The following is a 20750-nucleotide window of genomic DNA, read 5'->3' on the forward strand; positions in this document are numbered from 1 at the left end:
CGACGATCCGGCAGAGAGAGAGAAAAAAAACGACAACACTTCTGCACGTACACCCAGCTAGAAATTTTTTGTTCTAAAAACATTCTGACAATGTTACCTATAATGTTGTTAGAATGTTTTTAGCGGGAAGTTTTCTTTAAGTTCCCAGAACGTTCTGGAGGAACATTCTCTAAAAACATCCTAAGAATATTTTGTGATAACCATCTTAAAATGTTGAAAGAAAACATTGCTATAACATTATACCCTAATGTTTTAATTATGTTTTTAGCGGGAAGTTTTCTTTAAGTTCCCAGAATGCTCTGGAGGAACGTTCTCTAAAAACATCCTAAAAATGTTTTGTGATAACCTTCTTAAAATGTTGAATGAAAAATGTTGCTATAACATTATACCCTAATGTTTTAATGATGTTCTTAGTGGGAAGTTTTCTTTAAGTTCACAGAACGTTCTGGAGGAATGTTCTCTAAAAACATCTCAAGTATGATTTTTGATAACCTTCTTAAAATGTTGAATAAAAAATTTTGCTATAACATTATACCCTAATGTTTTAATGATGTTTTTAGCGGGAAGTTTTCTTAAAGTTCCCAGAATGTTCTGGAGGAGGGTTCTCTAAAAACATCCCAAGAATGATTTTTGATAACCTTCTTACAATGTTACAAATGAAAACATTGCTACAACATTATGCCCAAATATTCTTGCAAAAGGTAACAGCTGAAAGTTTTTAATGTTTCCAGAATGACAATACTTAGGGACTCAATAACATGCTTTGAAAAAAAAAAAAAAATCCACAAAGGTAATGTTGTAACATTTCATTGAAATATTTAAACATTGAAATATGACATCATCATTCAATTTCAAGATTACACTTTCCTAACAGACCACTAGGATCACTGAGAATTTACCTAATAATAGAACTGGACTACAAGCCCATGTTAATGTTTGACAACATTAATTTATTTAAAACATTTTTTGATCTACTTCAATAAGCAATGCAAAAGTACAAGGTCATCTACTGTATGATTTGAACCATTTAAAATATCAATCACAAGGAAAAAACCCTAACCCAAAAATACAAAGAAAAGGTGTGTGTTCACTGTTCATGTGTCAGAATCCTCTGACAGCAGTGTGGGGCTCACACACTGCAGGACAGGAGTCTTCCTCTGTGACAGATGGTCCAGTTGCCTTAAATCACCACCTGCATTATGACAAAAAAAATCATAAAATCATGATTGTTTCGGCTTCATTAGATGTCTTTTGGTTATCCTGTAAATTACAGACTATTAATAATGAAGTTAATACCGGAAATAACCAGTTATATCAGCAATATAAGTAAAGTAGATAAAAAGTGAGGTATGGTATAGTGGTAGTGATACAATGTCTAGTAATTACTATACTATTTACTACTATATACAGGATTCCAAAAAACTTGTTAAAGGGATAGTTCAACATTTTGGCAAATTGGCCCATTGCCATAACCCCTATAGTCATAGCAGTAGGTTCGTTGCCTTTAATTGTCGGTGCAAGCTATTTTTAGAACTTGAAGTTGTTTTAGAGGTAAATTAATGCAAAACCGCTGATGCACATTGGCTTCAGGGACAGTTTTTCATCAAGCAGTCTCTGCATTTACCTCTAAAACAACTCTGTCTGGTAACGTTCTGTTATTATCTCATAGCGTGGTGAATGTGCAGGTCACAACTTGTCCACCAGAGCGTTTTGGAGTTGTTGGATTGTGTATTTGATGAGTTTGAGGAGGGAAACCAAGAAATCCCATGAGCCTCTTTAGCGTAGCTCTGAGCAGCTCACGGCTCTGCTCCACCGTTCTAAAAATAGCTTGCACCGACAATTAAAGGTAACGAACCTACTGCTATGACTATAAGGATTATGGCGATGGTCCAGTTTGCCAAAATGTTGAACTATCCCTTTAAGCCCGGTGGTAGGGTGGCACCAGCAGCCCACCAGCAGCCCACCGGTGCCCAAGCGTGTTTTTTGTGACAGGGGCCTGACCCTGACCATTGACTGATGGCAGGACCCAATAGGTAACAGATTCATTAATGGAGTAATATAATTTAGAAGGCGTGATTTCATAAGGGCTTAAGATCAATATTAAAAGTTGAATGGAAATGTGAAAATATTACCATTATAATGTCTTATTATAAGACATTTATATAACATATTTAATTAAACACCAGCTATAGCAAGTCTCACAGATTGCAATCTTGAAATGCTGTTCAATCAACCACAAAAATAAATAAATAATAAAAATACTATTTAAATAAATCAACTGTCTGCACTAAAAACTAAAAAACAACTGCCTGGTGTCTCTATTGTTAAAGTCTAGTGTTATTTATCAGAGATTTTTATTTTTTTCCTCAGAGGTTTTTGCAATCTGAAGTCACATACAAGTAACGTAACACACGGCCAGTCGTCATGGAAACGAGACAGTCACGGATCTACTAAAGATACTCTATCTACTGTTTGGACCAGAGTGAAAACAAACATGTGTAAACGCGAACCTTACGAGCTGCAAAATGAAACAATGGAATGGATCATTTTCACATCTGGTGAAAGCGTCTCGGCTCACAGAAGTCCGGAGCTCTGACGTTGTAACTTCACATCACAACTTCGTTGGGCATAACGGGACATGTCACGAAGGAGAGGCCGTTACGTATTAAGTATTGTTTGTTTGTTACCTCTATAAAGTCATTTCTATTTAATTTGTGTATATCTTAGTCATTAACATTTGTTACCTCAATAAAGTCATTTCTATTTAATTTGTGTATATCTTAGTCATTAACATTTGTTACCTCAATAAAAAGTAATTTCTATTTAATTTGTGTATATATCTTAGTCATTAACGTTGAAAACACTCTCTTTTTTGTAGTAAAAATAAGAGTGAAAGGTAAAAAAAAAAAACTAAATTCCCCAAAATTAAAACGGAAAAAATTATTTTATAGGGCCCCATTTGTATTACAGCTCTGTTTACAAACTTGTCGGCTTTCTTTAAGTAAACAAGCCCCTCGGTGTATGTTTGAATAGCCATCTGACGTTGTCTGTGGGGGAAGAAAATGTGGTTTTGAGGGAAACAGGTAAACAGCCTAAACAACGTAAGATCCGCCTGCTCCCATTACGGGGACAGCTCTCCATTCCGACACACCTCCACTTCGAAACACCGCTGTTCCGACGGGGACAGGAGGGCTCCGTCTCGCGCGCGATTTTCGGCGTTAGGTTCAGTTGACTTTTTTTCTCTGCTACTCTACACAACTCTACAATGGGTTGAAATTGCTTCACCACACTGCTGCATCGTGTTGTCAGACATGAGTGTTGCATGATTCTCTATTGGCGCATTTCCACTAGCATGGCTCGGCTCGATACGGCTCGGCTCGGCTCAGTTGTGTTTCCATTACAACTGAGTATCACTTGGTGCCTCCTCGACGTGGGCGGGGTCGTCATAACACGGCTGCGCAAAACCGCTGTGACGTCATTTACACGGCGCCGAGCAATGTACAAATCCGGAAGACCAGAACAACAACAACAACATCAGAGGAGGACAGCATGGAGGATATCGAGGCGATCGTGTTGCTGCTCACCCTGTTGTCTTGTCTTGAGTCTTGTTTTTATTTACATTCTATTCGGTCGTTGCGCGGTTATGATGCTTCCAGTGACGACACTCATCGGCCAATCAGTGGAAGGCAGTCGGCTGACGTCACGTTTTAGTAACGCTTCGGCTCGCTTGGAACCAGGGCTGAGGTGATACCAAAAGTGTACCTGGTTGCAAGTACTGCGTGCTAGTGGAAACACGCAAATAGCGCACCGAGCCGAAGCGCGCTAGTGGAAACGCGCCATATGTCAGCAGCTTTTTGCGTAGTTTAGAAAGGCAAATCGTACCAGCGTATTTTGATGTCAAATTGCATACCTGCTTCGCAAAATGCGTACACACGAGAAGGTCTCAGACTCAGAGCAGAACTTGGTGCGGTGGCCCGGTGTGTGTTGATTCCTCCAGCAGCAACATGCTACCTGGCTCTCAGAGCTGCAGGCTTTCAGCAGCTGCCTCTCGGCACACGGCAGCTCGATCCCCTGGTCCAGCCCCAGCTCTCTTCTCCACAGCTTTCCAGTTTTCAGCAGGACACCGCAGCTGCCGTGACATATTGGCATGTGAAGTGTAACCCACTAAGCGCCACAGGGTAGTATGATATATGGACCAGGGACAGGTTCCTAACAGGAGGGTTAAAGTGACAGAGAGAGAGAGAAAATGACACATTATCATAAATGGAGCCACAGGATACAGTCAGCTTGGCTGTATTGACCTGTATGGAAAATAAAATAAAAAAATACATGGAAAGTGTCCAGTGTTATGTTCGTTTCAATGTCCCTTTAATGTCGTTGTTGTGGTCAAGTCAGCACGCTCAGTCCAAAGGGAATAAAGTCAAGTCAGATATAGTTTAAAAGTCTTAAAGTCTGTGTTAAGTGTCATCCGAGATTTGATAAATATGTTAGAATATGGTTCTTGAAAACACATGCAAAGACCGATAACTATGGAGCACTGATCTGAGGGTAAAACTATTTTTGAGGACAAGGATTTCTCAGTCCAGGTGAGACGGACTCATATCTGGCCACCACTGGCAATGGGAGCCCTGAGCTATGGCCCAGACGCTCCAGCGCCTCACCTGGACTGTATGTCTTTTCCCTCACCATGTGTTTATCTGAAGTATTCAGAATTAGAGCTGGACTCAGACTCAGAGGTTCAAACCTGTAGCTGCCCGGGTATGATGTGACAGTTTGCATGAATGTCATTTGGTGGTACTTGATTGAAAGTTCAAATTTGACAAAGCTCAGCAAGTGGGCAGGGCTTCAGTGCCTGCAGCAGACACAACTCCAGCTTCCAGAGCTAGGAGAACTGCTTGATTTTGTCATGATTTTAAAACCTTATTTACTAAACTAAACTAATTTTTCTAGCATTAAATCAAATTTGACAGGATGGTTAAGACATCTGTGGTGTGACTAACTTAGAAAACTAGTTTAATTTTATACAGACTTTAAGTTAAGTAGCCGTGAGTCTATGGTGGTCCTACCACAGTGTGGATGAAGGTGTCGAAGAGGGTTTGGTGTCCTCCTTGGGCACAGTCGATGTTGACCCACTCCTCGGGAAGGAGAAGCCTTCTCACTGGGGGCTCGCCATCTCCCTTGTTAGGGAGAATCCAGAGTTTCCTGACAGATCTCAAAAACCTAGCCTGTAAAGACAATGCTCTTACTATATGTTATTTTGAAACTCTCTATGGCCATATGCAACACAAAACACTAGTATAACACAACAGTGATTAAATGATCTTTTTCTTCTAATCTGAAATGGAGTATTTTAAATCATGAATTATTATAGCTCTTTTCCTATTAAATATAATTAATTTCCCTTTTTTTGTCTGTTACATACATTGCCATAAAATGATGAACTAAATAACAGCAAAACACACATCCTATAGGCTACACTTCTCAATGTCAAAATAGTCTTTTGATTTTGTGATAAATGAACAATGAATTTAGGCTAGCAGTTTCTTTAAACATACTACACATTATGAACAAAGTAAACACACACACGGTAGTGTAAAGGGTTAAAAACTAAGTTCATTGAGTGTAAAGATGTTTAAAATACATTAAATTCATGGAGAAGAAATGAGAAAAAAACAGTATACTGTAGACAAAAATATAAAGTAGTTGTACAGTTTATTATGTGTTAAAAATACTGAGTGTATTGAAAATGGTTCAACAAAGAAAGAAAACTAGACACCCCTATAAATATGTTTTTTATTTCATTTTATTATGTAAATGGCATTTCAGTGCTCATTTCATTGTACTGTTGTTTTTGGTGTTAGCGCGATACTTTATCATGTCAGTAGGTGGCGCCTTGCGCCTGAGAGGAACACAAAACCCCTTAGAGGCAGATCCTGCAGAATAAATTCTGCAGTCCTGCTAACCAGAAGCCGATGTCGTTCTGCCTCTTTGTGTTTACATACAGGTGGGTTTAACTTCTTCTAGTGTACATGTTGGTGTCCCAAAATAAGGGTCATGAGTATCGAAGTTATTTTTGTAAGAGACAGAGAGTTAAAACTGAGTAATTGTGTGTTTTAACTGTGTTAAGGTCCGTGTTCGGATGTCGGTTGCTAACTGCTAGCACGTAGCTAAACGGTACAATGTAAAATGTAAACAAAGGGGTTTGTTTTGTTTTGTTTGGATGTGATTAATTGTGTCACGTTTTATTACGGTTGTGATAATTAATTACATGTGTGTTTGACTTTATGAGAATAAATTCTGCAGTCCTGCTAACCAGAAGCCGATGTCGTTCTGCCTCTTTGTGTTTACATACAGCCATTGCCCGTGGCGGCAGAGGCCATCGCAACCCTCCCTGATACCCCTAGGTCAGGAGGGTAATAATCTTGGGGGCTCGTCCGGGATTAGCTCTACAACCTGATGACAGCTAATCCATTAAAGAACCTGACTTCAAGTTCCCGAACCGACGTGCTGCAATGACCGACGGCTCCAAAGGTGAAAAGATGTCTGCTCTAGGAGAACTGCGAAGGGGGATCCAGCGGCAGCTCCACCAGCTTATCATCTGCGCCAATTCAGAGATGCTCTACAAGCTGGCAGAGTTCATCAAGGATGAGGTAGAGGAAGATGTACCAGGAAAGGACGCTTCAGATGTGGAACTCTATGACTTTATCGTGGACTTTTTGAAAAGTGACGAGCTGGCAAGTCGAGAGGACCAAGGAATGTCCAGCCTGTTAATCTTCAAAGATCTCATCACTGAACTGCAACCACCTCCAGTGGCTACAGAGGAGCAACAGGAGCTCACGGAAGAGACTGAATTCATCCTGGCCCCTTCCACAGTAGATAGTAAGACAAACAGATCACCAGTTGTTAACCAGGTAACTGATGTAATTAAGTTGACTGATGTTGCTGCCTTACTGCCCCGGAGAGAGTTCAAGATACACAGTGGACAGATTTCGGACTCAGATTCTGATGTGAGTTACAGTTCACTGTGCAGGCAGATTGATGAGGGGTTATCTGAAAATTTCACAGAGGCGGAAGTAATTCGTACTGTCTTAAAGATAATCAGGCCTGGTACCTTTAAAGACATGTTGATGACCAAAGATGGGTTAACTGTAGCTGAACTCAAACGTTTTCTCAGAGCACACTTACAAGACAAGAGTAGTGCAGAATTATTTCAGGAGCTTAGCAATGCAAAGCAACAGGAAAAAGAAAACCCACAACAGTTCATGTACCGCTTAATGGGTCTAAAACAGAGAGTACTGTTTGCTTCACAGCAAGGTAGCTCAGAGTTTCAATATGACAGAAAACTTGTCCATGGAGTATTTCTTCACTCCTTGTATCAGGGAATAAGTGAGAAATATGCACATGTCAGACGAGACCTTAAACCTGCCATTAGTAACCCAAGTGTAACTGATGATTTTATCCTAGAAATAATGACAAAGTCAGTCAGTGAAGAGATGGGGAGACAGGCACGCCTTGGTCAGGCACACAAAACTAAAACAGTCACAGTAAATGCTAGTCAACAAGGAGAGAGACAATATGCAGCTCAGCCTCCAGCTGAGGTTCAAGCCAGCGTTCTCCAGACTAAAGCTGAAGTCCAAGCAAACCGCACAGCTATTCATGAACTTACAGCACATGTCTCAGCTTTGGCAAAGACTATTGAGAAGGTTCTTACCACTACAACCCGCACTCCTGAGACATCACAACCCAACTCAGTAAGTACTGTGCAACCACCCAAGTCTGCCACGAAGGGAAAATGTCAGCCATGTTTAGCCCAAGGAACCGCAACTTGCAACCACTGTTTCAGATGTGGCCAGGAAGGACACAGAGCGGTCGGATGTCTGTCAAAGACCAAGCCTGCGGGAAACGTGAGGAGGTCACTGGGGAGGGACCACCAGTGACCAAACAACGACCAGCGTCCCCTGTCACAGTAACCAGCCACGACTACAACACGTTAGTTAACAACCAGTCACCAGTAAAACACAGAGCAGTAAAAGGAAATTGTGTCGCAAAGTTAATAGGCAAAAGATGTATGCTTACCTGTTATCTCAATGGTGTAAAGACTGATATGTTGCTGGATAGTGGAGCTCAGGTTACCATAGTGGGAAAGGACTGGCTAGAAACACACTTACCAGAGATCACAGTTCAGTCACTTGAGGACCTCCTACCAGATGTTCCCTTAAGAATCACAGCAGCTAATGGGACTGATGTACCATTTGAGGGGTGGGCTGAAATACTAATGGAAATCAAAAGTGCAAAACATGGCCATGTAGCTATTCAGGTACCCATGCTCGTGAGTCAGAGCTGTGTTAGTGGTCTCTTACTGGGGTTCAATGTAATAGAAGAGATCATCTTAGAGAGTCTTAAGAGTCCAGGGAGTGTCAGTCTCAGTGATTTGCTAGCAGAGGCATTAAAGCTACATCAAGACACAGCTAAAACCATTGTCTCAGTAGTCAGTGGAACTGCAGCGCAGGAAACACCTAGAACTGACACCATCAGAGTAGGAAAAAGAGGTCTCACAGTTCCAAGTGGCCAGATATATGAGATCAAGTGTCATGTTAGGTCATGGCCAAAGGGGGGAACCATGCTATTTGAACCCACCTTAGAGAGTGTGTTACCAGAGGGGCTAGAGCTGTTCCCTGCATTAGCTGATGTACCTGCTGGTGCCTCTAAAGTCATAAAAATCCCAGTTTGCAACTCAACAAAACATGACATCTTCCTGTCACCGAGAACAGCTTTAGGCTGTATTGAAGAAATAATTGACAGCAGGCCAGTGAATCTGTGTTCATCGTCCCAGCAACCAGCGACACCAAACGACAAAACACATGTGTGCACCGCACAAGTGGGTCTAACAGACAGTGCCAGTGAGAGAACCACGAGCTCAGCTGAGTCACACACACAGCAAAAATGGCACCCTCCGGTTAATTTAGACCATCTTGACCAGCAACAACAGGAGGTGGTGCGCCAGATGCTTTATGATGAATCGGATGTGTTTGCAAGAGGAGAAGGAGACATAGGCTGCATACCCAACTTACAGCTGAAAATCAATGTTGTGGATGACCACCCTGTTCAGAAGTGCTATAACTCCATACCAAAGCCACTGTACAAGGAGGTGAAGGAGTATGTGCAGAATCTCCTGGACAGAGGATGGATTCGCAAATCTGTGTCTTCCTATTCCTCCCCGGTGGTTTGTGTCCGGAAAAAAGACCAGAGTCTGAGACTGTGTGTAGATTTCAGAGGGGTGAACCGAAAGACTGTCCCAGATCGTCATCCGTTGCCCCGTATCCAAGACCTCCTTGACAGTTTGCAGGGCAATACCTGGTTCTCCATCCTTGATCAAGGCAGCGCTTATCATCAAGGATTTGTCAGTGAGGAATCAAGACATCTCACAGCCTTCAGCACACCATGGGGGTTGTATGAATGGATACGTATTCCATTCGGCCTGACAAACGCCCCTGCGGCTTTCCAGAGGTGTATGGAGGGTGTGTTGGAAAGTGTCCGAGACGAATGTTGTGCGCCATACCTTGATGATGTCTTGTGTTACTCAGTGTCATTTGAGGATCACATACACCACCTCAGACAAGTTTTCAGCTGCATGAGAGAACATGGGATCAAATTGAGACCAACAAAGTGTGAGCTGTTTAAAGGAGAAGTCCGCTACCTTGGTCGGTTGGTGTCTGGAGAAGGGGTGAAGATTGATCCACAGGATTTAGCAGCAGTGATTGCACTTAAAGAGAAAGAACCACGCACAGTTGGAGACGTTAAATCATTGCTGGGGTTTCTGGGATACTACCGCTCCTTCATCCAAAACTTTTCTCGCCTGGCAAAGCCACTGTTTGAACTGTTGCAAAAACCCACTGAGACTGGTGAAAGTAACACTCAGAACAAGACAAGCAAAAATAAAGACAGAACAAAGAAGGGAGATAAAGGGCAGCTCCACTCAAAAACACCCATCACATGGAGAGCAGAGCATAGGGATGTTGTCACCAAGCTCGTGGACATGCTGACTAATCCACCCATCCTAGCTTACCCGAACTTTGACCTCCCATTCATACTGCACACCGACGCGTCCAATGAAGGGTTAGGAGCAGTGCTATATCAGTGCCAGGACAACAAGCTGAGGGTCATAGGCTACGGCTCAAGAACTCTAACTCCCGCCGAGAGAAATTACCACCTCCACTCCGGTAAACTTGAGTTCTTGGCTCTCAAGTGGTCCATCTGTGATAAGTTTAGGGATTACCTGTATTATTCTCCAACATTTACAGTGTACACAGATAATAACCCTTTGACTTATGTCCTCAGCACTGCCAGACTAAATGCCGTTGGACACAGATGGGTTGGGGAGCTGGCTGATTTTCATTTCGATATCAAGTACAGGCCCGGAAAGATGAACACAGACGCTGATACTCTCTCCAGGTATCCTGTAGACTTTCAAGACAACATTAAAGAGCACACAGAGTCCATGTCACCAGAGCTTGTGTCTGCAGTCTGGCAAGGCAGCAAAGCAGTTCAAGAGAGTGATGTACCGTGGGTCGCAGCTTTGCAACTTGATGGTGAGGACACAGATGTTTTGTCACCTGAAAGTATTTCCAGTGTTAAACCAGAAAATATCTGTGCTGCACAACAGGAAGACTCAGCCATCAAGGAGATGATCTCTTTAAAACTTCAGCACTGGACTCCAAATGAAAGAGACAAAAGAAACATGGGGAAAGAGACAAAGAGACTGCTGTATGAGTGGAAGAAGCTGGTGGTGGATAATGGGGTTCTTTACCGACAGACTGGACAACATAAGCAGCTCGTCCTTCCTGAAAAGTTGAAACTGAAAGTGCTGAAGACTCTGCATAATGACATGGGCCACGTTGGTGCAGAGAAAGTTACCCATCTTGCCCGTGAGAGGTTTTATTGGCCGAACATGCAGCATGACATAGAAACCTATGTTAACAAGAGATGTACATGCATTAAACAGAAACGTCCCAATCTTCCACAGAGAGCGCCCATGGGACACATCTCCACCAGCGGTCCGTTCGAGTTAGTATGTATTGACTACCTCCACTTGGAGCAAAGCCAAGGTTATGAGTATATACTAGTACTTATTGACCACTTCACACGCTTTGCTCAAGCGTATCCAACAAGGAATAAATCAGGGAAAACAGCAGCTGACAAGATATTCCAAGACTTCATTCCTCGCTTTGGATATCCTGAGAAACTCCACCACGATCAGGGGGGGAGTTTGAGAACAGTTTATTCAGCAGGTTACAACAACTGGCAGGTATCAGTCACTCACGTACAACACCCTACCACCCACAGGGTAACCCAGTGGAGAGGCTGAACCGTACACTCCTTCAGATGATGCGTACGCTGGAAGAAGAGAAAAAAAGTCAGTGGAAAGATCATCTCCCCCATGTCGTGCACGCTTACAATTGCACAAGGCACGAGGCCACCAGCTTTTCACCATTCTTCCTTTTGTATGGTCGACGCCCACGCTTGCCTGTTGACTTACTGTTCCCTCCCAAGAAAGAGTCTGAGTCGCCTGATCAGCAGACGTATGCAGAGAAATGGGCGAAAAGAATGCGTTCTGCATATGAAATTGCAGCAAATAACAGTGAGAAATCATCAGCCAAGGGCAAAAGACAATATGACAGAGCGGTCAGAGGCGTTGTTCTTCAGCCGGGAGACCGAGTGCTGGTCAAAAACCTGTCAGAGAGAGGTGGGCCTGGCAAGTTGCGGGCTTACTGGGAGCAGGTGGTGCACCGTGTTGTGGAAAGAGTTGATAATGGACCAGTGTATAAGGTGCAACCTGAAAAAGGATCCAAGACACTGCGTGTGCTCCACCGCAACCTCCTTCTGCCAGTGAATGAACTGCCCCTGGAAGAAACACTTCCCGCACCTCGTCAGAAAGAAAAAACAAAAACACAGAAAAAGACAGTTACCACTACACATGACGACAGCACTGACAATTCTGATGAAGAATATACCTACCAGCCGGTCCCCTGTTACAGATTAATGAGATCTCAATCAGCAGGGCATCATCACACAAAACCCCATCCTCAGACTGAGCAGAGACTAAATGCCAGAGCCAGTGAGTTCCATCCTGCTGGCAGGGAGGACATGGACACTCAGGATGAGGAGGAGGATGTGCCACAGGACAGAGCTTGTGAGGATGTCACCATGGAGGAGGAACATCAAGTGGAGCAGCAGCCAGACAGACTACTGGATGGCATGGTCGCAAGGGAAGATGAACGTCAGGCAGAAGCTGAGGCTGTCAGAAGATCCCAGCGGTCATCCCAGCCAAGACAGATACTCACCTATGGTACGCTGGGACAGCCATCTTACCAGCAGTGGGGTACAGGAGTGAACTCTCTAATGCCAAGGTACCCTCTCTCAGACCATCTCAGTACTGTTCCCCTTACATATTATACACCTTCACACCCGTATTACTTCAACTATGTAGCTCAGACATATTAACATGTGTTAGACTCCACTACGTCTCTCACTGTAGACAAATGTCAGGAGACATTCCAAAAAAAAAAGCAGGGGAGAGTGTAAAGGGTTAAAAACTAAGTTCATTGAGTGTAAAGATGTTTAAAATACATTAAATTCATGGAGAAGAAATGAGAAAAAAACAGTATACTGTAGACAAAAATATAAAGTAGTTGTACAGTTTATTATGTGTTAAAAATACTGAGTGTATTGAAAATGGTTCAACAAAGAAAGAAAACTAGACACCCCTATAAATATGTTTTTTATTTCATTTTATTATGTAAATGGCATTTCAGTGCTCATTTCATTGTACTGTTGTTTTTGGTGTTAGCGCGATACTTTATCATGTCAGTAGGTGGCGCCTTGCGCCTGAGAGGAACACAAAACCCCTTAGAGGCAGATCCTGCAGAATAAATTCTGCAGTCCTGCTAACCAGAAGCCGATGTCGTTCTGCCTCTTTGTGTTTACATACAGGTGGGTTTAACTTCTTCTAGTGTACATGTTGGTGTCCCAAAATAAGGGTCATGAGTATCGAAGTTATTTTTGTAAGAGACAGAGAGTTAAAACTGAGTAATTGTGTGTTTTAACTGTGTTAAGGTCCGTGTTCGGATGTCGGTTGCTAACTGCTAGCACGTAGCTAAACGGTACAATGTAAAATGTAAACAAAGGGGTTTGTTTTGTTTTGTTTGGATGTGATTAATTGTGTCACGTTTTATTACGGTTGTGATAATTAATTACATGTGTGTTTGACTTTATGAGAATAAATTCTGCAGTCCTGCTAACCAGAAGCCGATGTCGTTCTGCCTCTTTGTGTTTACATACAGCCATTGCCCGTGGCGGCAGAGGCCATCGCAACCCTCCCTGATACCCCGAGGTCAGGAGGGTAATAGTAGCATAACAAAATAGCATATCTCATTTTCTATTAGGTTATCAGTGCAGAAATATGCAGCTCTAAATCTTGCTTTAATACACTTAGCATACAACACTAAACGGTAAGTCAGGTTCATGTATCCTCGGTGGTTTTCCACCTCTCCTGCTCCACTCACCACATGGCTAATACAGTTAGCATGCGCTAGCTTAACTCCACCAACTCACCATGACACCGCCAAAAGTAGTGATAGTCCTGGCTCACGGCTCCTAAACCACCGCTCGGACTCAGGTTGCGTCCCTTAAATAATTATTCAGTGGTGATAACCGCGTTCACAACCACTGTGTGCTTAATTTCTGCTTGTTTTCTTCCTTGTATATCACCCCTGCAGCCTCACCGCTCTGACTCGGCACTGACGAATTCAAACTGGAAGGGGCGGGACTTACTCCCCTCTGACCAATCATTGATCTGCGCTGCCTGATCTAGCCAATGAGGATCAAGTGTGTGCAAAATCACTCTGATTGACAGATTAATGAACAAATGGGGAAATAATGTGAATAACTAGTAAACTAACTGGACCCAATTCTCTACTGGGGATCAATAATCAATTCAAAACAGTTATTGTAGTCTTACCATGATCCACGATCACAATCTGTGCCTCCAATGTGGACTTGGGAGCGAAGTAGTCTGAAGTTGCAGCAGGTTCCTGGTTTCTGTTGTGTCCCGCCGGCTTGGGGGTCAAACCACCAGTCAATCACTATTGGTGCAAGTCTTGAATTTTAATTTGTCAGAGGCCCACCGGCTGGGCCGTAAATCTACTACATGCCAATGATCTTATCAACTGCCTAGGCTAGAATAGATCACTGACACCTTAATAACTGTTGTGTAAAACGCACACACAACAATGAGCAAGGCAACATATGCCACTAAAACACACATAGCCCCATTTTCTTTCCTTTTTTTAAGATCAACCAGTGAAAATACATTAACATGATGATTTAAAGATATATATTTTAATTTTATTATCCTGTAAATATACCTCAAAACCATTACATCCAAATTGGCAAGCTTTCAGGCCACCATTTAGCTTCCCCCTTGTAATGGCTAATGTTGGCTAGCAGGTATTCCTGGCTTACACGTGTCCAAAACACTGTTGTCCTTAAAAATCCACTTTAAGTCCAGGTGATGTTAGAAAAAAGATTTATTCCACAAGTGTCACTCAAGTATCCATAAACTTGGCTTTCTAAACAAAACAGGACGGGACACGGTAAAAAACCGTGTGTCTCCACTGCTAGCCTGGAGTTCACTACTCAGGTCAATGACCTCACTTCCTAGCGTCCGAGGCTGCTGACTCTTAAAGCTACAGTACCGCCAGCATTAAATTTAAAGGAAATAGCCCATTCTAGACAGAAAAGATTAACAAATAGCAATATTCAATTAAACTCACTCATCAACGACTATTAGATCAATATATAAACTTCAGATCCAAAGTTACAGTACAAAATATAGGTAAATTACAAAAGAAGAAATAAGAACTCAGCAAGCCCATTCTTGCCTCATACATATCCGGCCCCTAATTGTTCTCTAAACTTAGAAACAATTACAAACAACATGAATCAAATGGGGCAATTAAAGTCTTAAGAACAATAACAATCCAGAGTCGTGTCTTCTTTATTCTGACTTTAGAAGTCTCTGGTACTTGCTGAAGGAGGCCAGTCTTTACCTCCGTCTCATACTGCTTCTAGGAGCAGACAGACCTTTGTGATGGGTCTGACTAGTTCACTGGTCTTAGTCTTTAGACGAACCCGGCGAACGAGTCCATGTTCATCTGGCATTGCCTCAATAACTTTGCCAATGACCCATGAGTTTCTTGGTGCAGTCTCATCCACCAGCAAAACAATGTCCCCTGGGACAAAGTTGCGCGACACCCGTGACCACTTCTGGCGCGTCTGGAGCTCAGGCAGATATTCCCTCACCCAACGTTTCCAAAAAAGGTCCACCATATATTGGGTCTGCCTCCATCTTCGACGTGCATAGAGGTCCTCCGTCTTGAAAAGTCCTGGAGGTAGAGATGGCTTGGTCCTCAGTAGTAGGAGGTGATTCGGGCTGAGTGCCTCTAGGTCGTTGGGGTCACCGGAAGGGGTGGTAATGGGTCGTCCATTAATGATGGCCTCAGCTTCACACAGAAATGTCTGGAGGCTTTCCTCATCCAGATTCTGAGTCCTCAGAGTGGCATTGAGGATTTTCCTGATGGACCTGATCAAACGCTCCCACACTCCTCCATGGTGAGAGGCTGCTGGGGGATTGAACATCCATTTTATGCCTCGTTGAAGCAACGTGTCCTCTATTTTGGAGGTGTTCCACTCTTGAATAGCCTTCTTGAGCTCTCGCTCTGCCCCAACAAAATTGGTCCCGTTGTCAGAACGCAGCTCCACAACTTGACCTCTTCGTGCGATAAACCGGCGAAGAGCGTTAATGAAGGAGTCTGTGTCTAGGGATGCCGCCACTTCTAAGTGGACAGCCCGAACGGCTAAGCAGGTGAAGATAACACCATATCTCTTCACAGTAACTCTTCCTCACTTCGCTTCAAAGGGACCGAAGTAGTCTACTCCGGTTCTAGTGAAGGGCGGTTCATCAGGTAAGACCCTGTTTCGTGGCAGGTCTGCCATTTGTTGCTGCCCAGTAACACCATGTAGCCGTCGACACACAAGGCACTTGGATAGGACTCTTCTTATTGCTGCACTGACATTCGGGATCCAATATTTTAGACGCAGCTTGGATAGGACATGGTTGCGTCCACTGTGACCTACTTCCTTGTGGACCTCTTGAAGGATGAGCTCTGACACCCGTAGGTCTTTAGCCAAGATAGCAGGATGCTTAGATTCTTCTGGCATGGCTGCACGGTTGAGCCTGCCTCCGACTCTCAGAATACCGTCTTGAAGAACTGGGTTTAGCTTGTATAGGTGGCTACTCCTTTTGACAGGTTCACCTTTCTTCAAGGAGTTGATTTCCTCTTGGAACCTTTTTCTCTGACAGTGGCGTATGACCTCCAGTTCAACCTCTTTCAGATCATCGACCGTGAGGGTTACTTTGCTGAGGCTTGCCTTGTAGTTCACCATGAACTTATGCAACTGCCGTATTTGTTCGTCCTTATCCGTGTCAGACAGCGCAATAGCTACTCTTTGCTCCTTTCTCTTCTTAGCCATGCAGAGCAATGTGTTCTTCACCTTAAGAATCCATGCCACTGCTTTCTTAAGGCGCATCCATGAGGAGTAGTACTCAATTAGCGTCTGCATTGCGTCAACCTTTTCTCCTACTGCAAGAGCATTTATGGTGACATTCTTCTTGATCTCTGGATCAGCAGTGCTGAGATCTGTCAGACGATCAGGGTTCTCTGGCCAGTTGTCGGACGACTGGGTGAGAAAGACAGGTCCAGAGATCCAGGCTTGATTCTGCACAAAGGGATTCACTTTCTGTCCTCTTGATGCATAGTCAGCAGGATTCAAGTGTGTGCTGACATGCCTCCATTGAGATCCTGTTGACACCTTCCGAATTTCCGCCACTCTATTGGCTACAAATGTGCGGAACCTTGTCATTTCGTTGTTTATATACTTGAGCACAGCCGTGCTGTCTGTCCAAAATATGGAGTCCGCAAGCTGTAGCTCCAGTTCCTTCCTTATTAGTCCATCCATGCGCACTGCCATAGTTGCCGCTATCAATTCCAGGCGCGGGATGGTGGTGGGCTTGAGTGGGGCGACCCTAGCCTTTCCCATGACAAACGCGCTATGGACTTGGCCTTTGCTGTTATGCTGGACCAAGTAGGTAACTGTGCCATAGCCCTCTTCACTCGCATCACAAAAATGATGCAGCTGAGCGTATGTAGCCTCTCCAAAACGGGCTGGCTTGAAACATCGATCAACTCCGAATTCAGTGAGCAACTGCAGATCTTTAATCCAATCGAACCACTGCTGTGCAAGATGATCTGGAATCATGTCATCCCAGCTGAGCTTTAGCCTACAGAGCTCTTGCAAGATCTTTTTTGCAGGCAGAACCACCGGAGCTAAGAATCCCAACGGATCATAGACAGAACTCACCAAGGAGAGAATGTTTCTTCTGGTGGGAGGTCTATCTTGGATGACAATCCTGAACTTGAATTGGTCGGACTCGACGCACCATTGTACTCCCAATGCTCTTTCCATGGGGAGTGAATCTTGATCCAGATCGAGATCCTTTACTTCTTTTGCCATTTCCTTCTCGGGTATAGCTGCCAGTACCACCCGACTGTTGCTAACCCACTTTGTTAACCTGAAGCCCCCTTTCTGACAAATGGCTTTCAGATTGCGACAGAGTGACACCGCCTCTTCTTCGGAGCTGACTGACTTAAGGCAGTCATCAACGTAGAAGTTGTGCAACACTGTGCTGATTACTGAAGCATCAAACAGGTCCCTGTTGTCTTCAGCGCATCGTCTGAGGGCGTAGCTCGCACAACTCGGTGATGAAGTAGCACCAAATAGGTGCACGACCATCCTGTATTCCACCAGTGGTTGGTTCAGGTCTCCACCAGGCCACCACAGAAACCGAAGGAGGTCAGTGTCTTCTTGTGGGACCCTTACCTGGTGGAACATGGCTTCCACATCAGCCATAGTAGCCACCGGTTCTTGGCGGAATCTGGTGAGAACTCCAATTAAGGAACTGGTGAGGTCTGGTCCCTGGAGAAGTTCCTCGTTCAACGTGACTCCCTGATAAGAAGCACCACAATCATACACAACACGCAGCTTGTGTTTTTTAGGATGGTACACTCCATGGTGTGGAATGTACCAAACCTTTCCATCGTTGCGGGCCAGCTCTTCATCGGCAACCTTCATTGCAAAGCCTTTGGTGATCATGTCACTCATAAAGGCAATGTAGTCCTCCCGGAATGAATGATTCTTGAGAAGCTTCCTCTTCAAGTTTAAGGCCCGCTGTTCTGCTACAACACGATTGTTAGGCATTTGAAGCTCCTTGTTCTTTAGTGGTAGACCAATATAGTAATGCCCCTCTACCAATCTGGCAGACTGTGAAACACTGTCCATGAATTGGAGGTCTTCTTGGGACATCTCCAGCTGTTCTTGGTTGCTTTCAGGAAAGTCGTATTTGAACTGTTGGTTCCACAGCTCATCCAGTTTAGCCACTGATATTCTGTTGGATGTAATGTATTTTCCATCTCCAGTAGGTTCACAGTTGTTGTCCCTCAATGGCCCATTCACGGTCCATCCAAGGATAGTTCTCACAGCGTAAGGTCCATTGTCAACACTCCTGATGACCTCTTCTGGTTCCATGGCCTTTGGCACATTGGTCCCAATCAGCAGACCTATTTCTGCATTGATGTGGGGGATTCTCACTTGCTCCAGATGGGCCACCTGTCCACGTCTTCCTGCTGTGGAATGTTCCTTTTATTAGCTGGAATGGTCTTTTGAGAGAAAACTTCCTGTAGTTCTATGAAGTTGCAACTTTCTAGGCCACACACTTCCAAACCTGTTACAACATAGCTGCGAACAGTCTTTTGTTCTCCCATGGTTGTTAGGAGAATGTCAATCTTCTTTCCACTAATGTTGAGCTTATTCATAAGCTCTTCGGTGCAAAAGGTGGCCGTACTGCCTGGGTCCAAAAAGGCATACGACGTAACCACCTTGTCGCCTTTCTTCGCTTTTACTTGTACCGGAACAATGGCAAGGATACTGTCTGTGTCCCCGGCCCCAGTATCAGAACATGCTTTGTTTGCTTTGTCCACAAACCCACTGATCACAGACTGCTTCTCACCGTCATCTGATGACTCTTCCTTAGGTGTAACTTTGTCTTTGCTCTTTATGTGCAACACAGTGGGATGAAGCAATGAGCAGGCCTCACAGTGTAATTTCTCCTCACAGGACTTGCTCATGTGCCCCTGCTTCAAGCAACTGAAGCACAGTCCTTTCCCACGGAGAAAGTCTATCTTCTCCTTGTGAAGCGATTTCCTCAGCTTCTTACATTGAGCCATGCTGTGTTCACCCTGACAAAAAAGACAGGGCTTGGTGAAAGCGCTGCTAGGGCTAATAGGACTCCTCTTGCTTGGCTTTAACTCTGTGCTTACACCTGTTTGATTACTCATTGGTGTTGCAGATGTAGTAAAGGTCGTCCTGTGACTCTTCCTCTCTGCTGTGAAGTTTACTGGAGACTTAACTTGTCCTTTGTTGCTGTCCTTTATGTCTCCAAACAAGGGATGTAGTGCTACCTTAGCCTGCATGTTAACAAACTTGACAAGATCCTTAAACTTGGGTCTTCTCGCAGTTTGCTCCTGGATATCGAAGGCAACACCCCTCCACCTCTCTCTAAATTTATACGGAAGCTTGTTGACAATGGCGCGCATGTTGGCGACGTTATCCAACTCCTCCATGTAATCCAAGTCTGACATGGCATTGTTACAGCTGGTGAGGAAGAGAGCCAGTGCATTGAGACCTTCGCCATCATCTGCCTTGATTGTGGGCCAGCTTAGAGCCTTGTCTATGTATGCCACAGAGATCCTATATTCGTTTCCGAAATGTTCCTTTAAGAGTTTCTTTGCTTTGTGATAACCCTTATCTGGATCCATATGTAGACAACTCCGTATCAACTCTCTGGGCTGTCCGTTGGTGTATTGCTCCATGAAGTACAACCGATCCTTGCTGCTCTCTGTTTTTCCTTCGACACCATGCTCGAACGCCCTGATGAAGAGTCTATATTCCAACGGATCTCCCCTGAAGACGGGAATGTTTTGTGGTGGTAGAGTAGAAAGTTTTTGTTGCTTGATCAATAATTCTGTAATGTCCCTTTGACGTTGCCTTGCAGTGGGCAAAGCCGCTGCACCTGCTACACTTTCACTAGAACTGCTGATTAAAGATGAATTGTCATCTTCTTCATCACTTGTAGCTGATGAAATTGACTGTGCAGCGTTGGAGAGTGATGATGGCTTGTGTTTACGTCTTGTATTTCCATGATGCTCAGTAGTCACGTCATGGCCCGTTCCAGACTCTCTATGACGGTCCTTTATCATAGCCGGCTGCTCCCATGGCTTAGACTGTTCATCGTCCTTTTGTAGAGCATCAGCTTCTTCAAACTTCTTTAAAATCTTAAGTTTAGCATCTGAAGCAGCTAAAGCCGTCTGAAGCTCAAGGTCTTCTTTCTCAGCCTTCAACTTTACTTCTTGCCTATCCAAGGCTTCCTTCTTTTTCAGTGTTGCTGCCCTTGCCAAAAGCGCAGCCCTTTCCAGTTCTGCTTTCAAGCGTGCCGACGAGGCAGAAGAACGACCAGAGCTTGCCTTAGACCTTTTGGACTTTTTTGATGATGCTTCTGATATGCTATCACATGGTTT

At 44.0% G+C, this 20750-nt stretch overlaps 1 protein-coding gene and 1 long non-coding RNA gene across 2 annotated transcripts in view; both read right to left on the reverse strand.

The window, feature by feature from the left end:
• The window catches only part of LOC146968260 (beta-enolase), a 471092-nt gene that overhangs the window by 119964 nt on the left and 330378 nt on the right, over positions 1-20750 (reverse strand). The gene's annotated exons all lie outside the window — the stretch shown is intronic.
• On the reverse strand, positions 846-5203 carry LOC146968268 (uncharacterized). The gene is made up of 3 exons (XR_015034319.1): positions 5067-5203; positions 3911-4209; positions 846-1192 (listed from the first exon to the last, which is right to left on the reverse strand). It is a non-coding gene; the product is annotated as an uncharacterized LOC146968268 (long non-coding RNA).

Source organism: Trachurus japonicus, chromosome 18, assembly GCF_045865225.1.
Source record: "Trachurus japonicus isolate A0001 chromosome 18, Traja_1.0".
NCBI classification, from domain to species: Eukaryota; Metazoa; Chordata; class Actinopteri; order Carangiformes; family Carangidae; genus Trachurus; species Trachurus japonicus.